The sequence below is a fragment of the Lepeophtheirus salmonis genome, chromosome 14 (genome assembly GCF_016086655.4).
Source record: "Lepeophtheirus salmonis chromosome 14, UVic_Lsal_1.4, whole genome shotgun sequence".
Classification (NCBI taxonomy): domain Eukaryota; kingdom Metazoa; phylum Arthropoda; class Copepoda; order Siphonostomatoida; family Caligidae; genus Lepeophtheirus; species Lepeophtheirus salmonis.
In genome coordinates this window covers 22488036-22495559 of record NC_052144.2, presented here as the reverse complement: position 1 = coordinate 22495559, position 7524 = coordinate 22488036, and the positions used below count along the sequence as shown (strand labels likewise).

The window sequence follows — 7524 nt, the reverse complement described above, 5'->3', positions numbered from 1 at the left end:
TCGAAGAAATCTATTATATATTAAAAATAAGTCGATATCATTTTTTCTTAACATGAAATTCTCATATGAAAAAAAATAAACTAACAACTAAATCTTAATTTGTTATTTATGGTCTTATAGAGTAAAAAAAAACTGAAAATGATGCATTGAATAAGTCTCTGTTGCCTTGTAATTTTTACTTATCTCTCCAGAAAGGGACATATATTATAGTAAAAATTTGAAAAATACTCGGGAAATCAAATTTTCTATAGATTTTCCACTTTTATATTGCTTGTAATAGTTCGTAATACTGACCAATAATAGTTGTACAACTTAGACTTAGACGGTTTTTATCCGTTACATTAGATTTGAAAACGTCACACTCTATAAAATTGTAATTCATTATGAACCATATTCTCAGAATAATAGCTAATGAAACGACAAAGTAGAGTATTTCGAAATATATTTGAAGTTTCAAGTTTAAAATAGAAGACTTAAATTAAATATAATCTATATACTAAAAAATAAACCATCATACATTTAAGTTAAATATACAAAATTAAACAATTAGAATCATATATCTAATAATAACAATAAATTATAAATACAGAATATTGAAATAATAGATTGATCCAAATAATATTTTCTTGTTCTAAATCGGAATTCAGTTCAATATGTCATAACTTTAAGTTGCTAAACACAAGCCAGACGTGGAGTGAATCAAAAAGATCATCACCCTTTTTTTCCTAATCTGGAAGTTGCTATATACAATTGAGCACAGGACAGATATATCTCTATCGGTGAGATCTAAATAATTATTAATAAAAAAATCATAAAATTAGACAATAAATATACTAATACAAAAAATGTTATAATTAAATCCATCGTAAATATTTAGTGCAAAAGCTAATTATATAGTAATGTCCGGCGATATTACTCCAGCATACTATTATCATGAAGGATACGCACAATTGTTAATTATAATGCTACACCCAATGTAACTACCCCCGTTGTTGTGACCATTTAAGCAGTTGTGTTTGCCTTTTATGAGTTTTCTGAACACCATTTCTTGGAGCTTATGAACCATAGGTGATAAAAAAGTAATATTTATTGACTATGTAATATTGGAAACCTAATTATCATACCAAAGTCTTTAAGTGAAGAAACTAGTGTCAGAATAACTACTTGCGAACCATTCAAAGCTGCTACCCCCATTGTTGTATCCATTTAAGCAGTTTTTTTGCCATTGAATGAGTTGTGTATCATAATTCTTGATAATTTTAGCTAAAATAAAATCATATTTTATGGTTAGATTTGTAAAAAAAATGAATACTTACTGTTAAATGGTACAAAATTCAGAGTTCCATTTCGTAATTTGGTGTGGATGGCTCTAAACATGCTGAAAATTATCTTAACTTCACAATTTACAATAGGTGTATTTCTATAAATGACATCATTACCATCATCCTCCATTAATTAAGGATGGTTCCTCGGGAAGGGAAGAATTTACCCGTGTATTTCTCCATAAATTTTTTGAATGTAGGATGATTAGCCTTCGATAAGGTTATATTACATGCAATAAGCATCTTTGTGAGATCAAAGTTAAAGTCTGACTCATCTGAATTCATCGTTAACTTGATTTTATAGATGAATATCCATACTCCTGATATGAGATGAGGATAATGAGTGGCGTTTAATTCTAAACAGGGGACTAAAGACACATTTATATCGACAAATCCGACAAGCCATCTGTTTCTCATCCGGTAAGTATTTTCCAAATTCCTGGGCCTCCATTTTCATAAATCCAGACAGAAGGCGACGTTATTTTAGGCATTTTATTCAGTTTTCTATTGACTATCAGTATCTAATATTATATTAATATTGAATAAAGGTGGGAATGATGACGTTCTTGATAGAAGAAGATGTATATTATTAAATCAACGATGCCATAAGTATTTCTTCTCTTCTCCTCGCACGCTTTTGTATTCTTACCAAAATTACCAACCTTAATCATCCAGTTTTAATTTTTGAGTGAATACAACATATGTGACGTCCCTTAGCTCAGCCAATCGGAATGCAGATGCTAACCATGACACCTATATTATCTACTACCTTGCAATTGATTGAGTTTCATCCAGATTTATTAGTGAATTTGTCCATTTTATTTAGCAAAAATATCCTCTTCGAATCCCCAAAATGGCGTCTCCTACAATTATGATGCAATTTATGATTTCAGTGAAAATACTCCAAATCAGCTAGATTTATGGGAAATGCATTACTCATTAGATATAATTAACCCAATTATGCTGAACAATCAATGGAAATCCTGTTGTCTCCTCTATGATGTTGATACTTGATATCATTTATAACTTCTGAATTATATGTCGTGAGTTTTTTTTTATATTTAAAATTAGAATTTACCTTTAAACTTATACATTACAAAAAAACTAATAGCCAGATCCTAAACGTTAAATTGGTATAAGACTACGTATTTTATGTATGTCTTATACCAGGAAATAACTGTTGTATGTATTTTCATGTTTTGAACTAATATCATACAGGTATATTATTCAAAAAAGACTATCGAAGGAAATAGTAGTTCCCTGAAAAATTCATGAACTACTTAGTCGTTAATCATTATATAAAAGTGTATGCCTTGTAGGGAGAGAGCGAGGTGAAAAAAAAACACAACAGTAATACTTTGAATTGCAATTACAAATTATTGATATTATGCTCAGAGATTAGATTTTGTAAATAATGATGGAATATCTTTATAATAATTTAACTTATAGATGGTGCACAATGATGAGTCCAACGGATTCTAGACTTTTTGCGTAAAAAACGTCTACCAATTCATCGTCCGATTTATATCAAACTAACCCTTTATAGCAGTGATTTCCAACTGGTACTCTATAGTGCATGGTCTAGGGGTCCGTGACATTATTAAGGTTACCAAAAATGATGATAAAAAAAAGGCCATTCAAAAATTTATTTTCTTTAATATGTCATCAGAAGTTCTCAAGAAATTGTCTTTTCTAAAAAAAAAATATGCTGACACACAAATGTTAGTGTCAAAATTATATGCTTCCTCAAAAAAAAAAAAATAACACAAATACAAATAGGGGCTCTGCAATTATGAAAAGGTTGGAAATCACTGCATTCCATGTTTGTGATGACTTATATGTGAAGTCATTAATGTAACTAAAGTAATTAATCTGGGGCATGTTTATGAAAAGTAACATCATGTTTTTTTTTATCGTGTAAATTGTATCTAAATATTGGTTCAAAAATATTAAATTATGTGTACATTCACTGCTTCACTGTGAATATTGACATTGGTAAGAATTGTCGTATATTTTGAGGACCAAAGACTGGCTAGGACATTCTATGACCTTATTGTGCTTATTCTTGAGCTAATCTTTTGTTGCTATGGCCGTATGTTTTGGGATATTGTCTTGCTGGAATATTCATTAAACGACCCTTTTCAGTGTTTCGCTCTGAGGGAAGGCGGTTGTTGCCCAAGATGTCCCAGAGAATATACCATCCTCTCTTCAATTTAATGAAGTCATCCTTCTCCCCTTAGTGGAGAAACACTCACATGTTTGACTATGGGGAGGCTGTTCTTGGGGTAGTACCAGATATTGCACGAAGTAAATAGGCGATGAGCAGACCAACTTTGTTATATTAATATAGAAGATAATTCCCTCGCAAATCCTACGTGTTACTCTACTTTTTTCATGAGCAAACTCACACGTGGTTTCAAATACTTAGGGGTTCTCTCCTCCAAAATGAAGAAAAATATGTACATTGTTCAGGTTACCAACAACACAAAAACTCCTACACTAAAGAATGCTTAGTATTTACAACTATACTGTACTCTGCTTTTTTCAATTTGCCGTGATGAGTTAAATTATCAGCAACATAAAAATTCTAGTTAATTATTCCTCAAATATTGTTTAGTCTAATTTCTAATTTTTTTTAATCTGTTACAACTATTTCCGGCTTCGAAAATAGTTGCAACATTTGACAGTTTGCATTCAAATGGAATTTGCGGAAAAACTACTGATTGATATAATCTTTAAATACATAGATTCAACAATAATAGAAAAATTGGCTTGAGTCAGTCTTACAAAAAAATAGGTTTCATTTAAATTTCGGTCTAGACCGATTCTATATATAAATTGTTGATGACATCAGTTGTATTTCAAAATTGTAAACGTTGACCAACAATAACGTCATTTAAAATTAAATGTGTTGCATAAGTTATATATATACAACTCAAAAATCAGGAGTGGTGAGAAAATCAGTCCCTCAATATGACCAAACATAAAAAAAAATCGTTCTAGACTAATTCTATAGATGAATTGTTGATGATGTCAGTTGTGTTTCAAAATTGTGAATATCGACCAACAATAAATCCCTTATATAGTTGTATAAGTACTAGAATATATAAAACAAAGTAGAGGGATGTCATCAAGGACCGAACTTTATAAGTTTTTAGGACTGAACTAAACTTTAATGTTATTGCTTCATTTAAGAACTTTAAAAAAATTATATCAAAGAAGACAGATGAAAAATAAAAACATAAAATAACCTATTTCATGCAAGCAGTGAATTCTACTTGGAAAGTGAAGTGTCATTGATTTAAAATTTAAAAAAATGATTGCGTCAATAATAAAAAAAAACATCAGTAATAAAACCCATCCATAATTGTTTCTATTTATACAATGGGCAGAGATCTGAAATTGAACGGTATCTTTCCTACCATCCGAAATATACATAAGGGAAGATAAAAAAAATTTCTCCTATTTTCTCGAAGTTCTAACAAATTTAAATAGTATTCACAAATAAGTTGAGCTTCGACTGCTTGTTTAATAAAAATTATTTAATGTTTAAAGCAATAAAATCTTTTGTCACTCTTTTTAAAGGGTATCAAAAACGACCATCGCAGAAGATTGTTTTCGCCTTTAGGTCATGAAAGGTTAAAATATTTTTTTTCAGGGCGTCTTCCTCTAATTTCTTTGGAGTACTAAGATTCTTAAAAAAGACAGGCTACTTAACCTTGGCTTGTCAGATTAATTCCACAATAGAATCCCCATTAGATAAAGTAACAGCTGACCAAATAATGAGTTGAGCTGCAGCCCATCCAGGGAGTGAGCAGCATTTTTTTCGTTGGTGAGGTCAGTAACGTTTATGAGTCTATGGTAGAACTCTATTTAGCGTCCAGTTCCCTGGACATATCGATAAAAATCATTATATATTTTTTCGGAATTATATTCCCTAGAAGTGCTATTCTACCTCCAATGAGTTATTGAAATAGCTTTTTAATTGTTCCTTTTTCATCACTTTCATATCAAATTGAGCCAAACCATTGGCTGTGTATATAACTAGGGAAATACTTGTTTGTTATATAGATCAATTCTTCTCTGAAAATTAAAATTTCTCCACCTAGATCATGTTTGGTAAATAGGACAACTTATAAAATGACAATTCAAAATATAAGCACCTTGACATTCCCAAATAATGTCCAAGATCTCATTTTTATTTTTGACTTGACAACTTGTTACTTTTTGATTCTCACTTGACTTCGAAGTACCCAGAGGAAGAATGGAGGTCTTTTTCTTGTTCAGTCTTAAGCCAGATTTTTTCTAATACTTTTCGGATAAGTCCAGCAGGATATTTATACTTTTAAGAAGCTTTGCCTCTGAATTAGATTCTTCTGGTAAAGTGACATCATCTGCATAAGCATCGATCAAATGCGGGTTGTCATTAAAATAACATCAAACCCGCCATACTTTTTTAAAGTATGTATAATTAATTATTTTATGGATACAATGAATAAAAGAGGCGCTGTCGGGCAGCCTTTTCTGCAGCTATTTCAGATAAATTGATTCAACTTCTACTCCATTAAACGAAATAGTAAATGAACCATTATGTAAAAGTGCACTCACAGGATTAAAAATCTTTTTGGGGACAATATTTATAAAAATATGACAATGATTTATCGAATCGAATGCTTCACTAAAGTCAACTCCATATATTTTTTTCTAGTACGGACTGATTCGTTAGCTCCTTAGATGTTTCGTGAAATATCAGAAATTTTGCTTTTCTTCAAGAAGCCTTTCTGAGCCATTCAAATATTTTTATTTAATATGGACTCCATTTGCACAGTCAAAACTCCCGATAGAGTTATTTAAGAGGCATTTAATATGGTGATAGGCCTCCAGTGATTGAATTCCGTCCCATCTTCTTTTTTAGGAATCAAAGCTATCCTTCCTTTCGGGAATGATCCAGACATTCTACCTGTCTTTTCCATTGTACACCCACATTCTATAAAGAAAGGACGTAATTTCATCTGGGCACATGGTAATAAGCTCTCCAGAAACTCCCTGTACATGTCAGCTTTAAACTTTTTCTTCATAAAATTTTTAATATTTTCAATTTAATAAATGTTATCATTCAAGCCATAACCATATTTTTTTATAACATAAGGTATGATATTCCCCATCACTATGTATTATGAATAAGTTTTAAGGGTCTAAAGAAAAGTGTCGTTTTTCAGCCTAAAAATGGAAATATCTTGAGTTCAGAAGAAGATACAGAATAATAAAAAACACTTTTTAATCATAAAAAAAACTTTTACATGGGCTTTATTTTCTTTTTTTAAATTTGGGTATAGTTTTAAGGGTAAAATATGACTGAATGATATCTCAGAATTCAGATGACTGTGAGAAAACCCAAGATCAGTTTTAGATTCTGTACTCAAAGATAAATTCCTTCTTTGGGTTGAAGTCATTTGTACAAAATGAGCGTTTCCATGTGCTATATTTGTACAACTCAAAAGTCAGGAGTGGGTAGAAAATCAGAACCTAGGTTGATACGAAAAAAAATCGGCCCAGAATTGGAAAACGATTAAATTTCTGTTTAGGGTATGAGATCGCGGTGTATCGGTCCGAATTGGTCTAGAAACAGAAAAAATAGTTCTGGAACAGTGTCAACACTAAGATATACGTTAAGAATTCAGTAATTCAAATCACTCAGTAATGGTCAGAGTTTGTAAACTTTTTCTACAGAGAATGAATAGTTTTCAATCTTGTTTATTATTTAACATTGCCTTATAGCTATTTAAGTCTATCGTACATAAATATATTATCAATAGGAGTATTACAGAAATGTAAATAGATTTGACTTCCTCAACGACTACCGTCGTAAGCAACTAACTTGCCTACTAAATATGTATTAGGAAGTATCTTTATACTACAACATAGAACAGTCAGGTAATTTTGACAGAGTAGGAAGGAAATAGCACAAGAAGATCATTTACGTGTTATGTACTATGTACAGCTACAAATCCATGATTGTCAAATGTACTTATATAAACCTCTTCATAATTCAAGAACTGATTTTATGACCTAAGGGATATTATTAAATAATATGTAGCTATTACAAAATAAAAAATGTTAAAAGATGTATCGTTCCTTTGACCAATAGAGAAGATCATTGAAAAATACGGAAATGTTTTTGCATTAACATAATACCTTAAAG

General features: G+C 30.6%; 1 long non-coding RNA gene across 1 annotated transcript; it reads right to left on the bottom strand.

The window, feature by feature from the left end:
* Nucleotides 1–513: 513 nt before the first annotated feature.
* LOC121128900 (uncharacterized) lies at nt 514–2325 on the bottom strand. The gene is made up of 3 exons (XR_005868295.2): nt 1317–2325; nt 1125–1263; nt 514–1054 (listed from the first exon to the last, which is right to left on the bottom strand). It is a non-coding gene; the product is annotated as an uncharacterized lncRNA (long non-coding RNA).
* Nucleotides 2326–7524: the final 5199 nt, after the last annotated feature.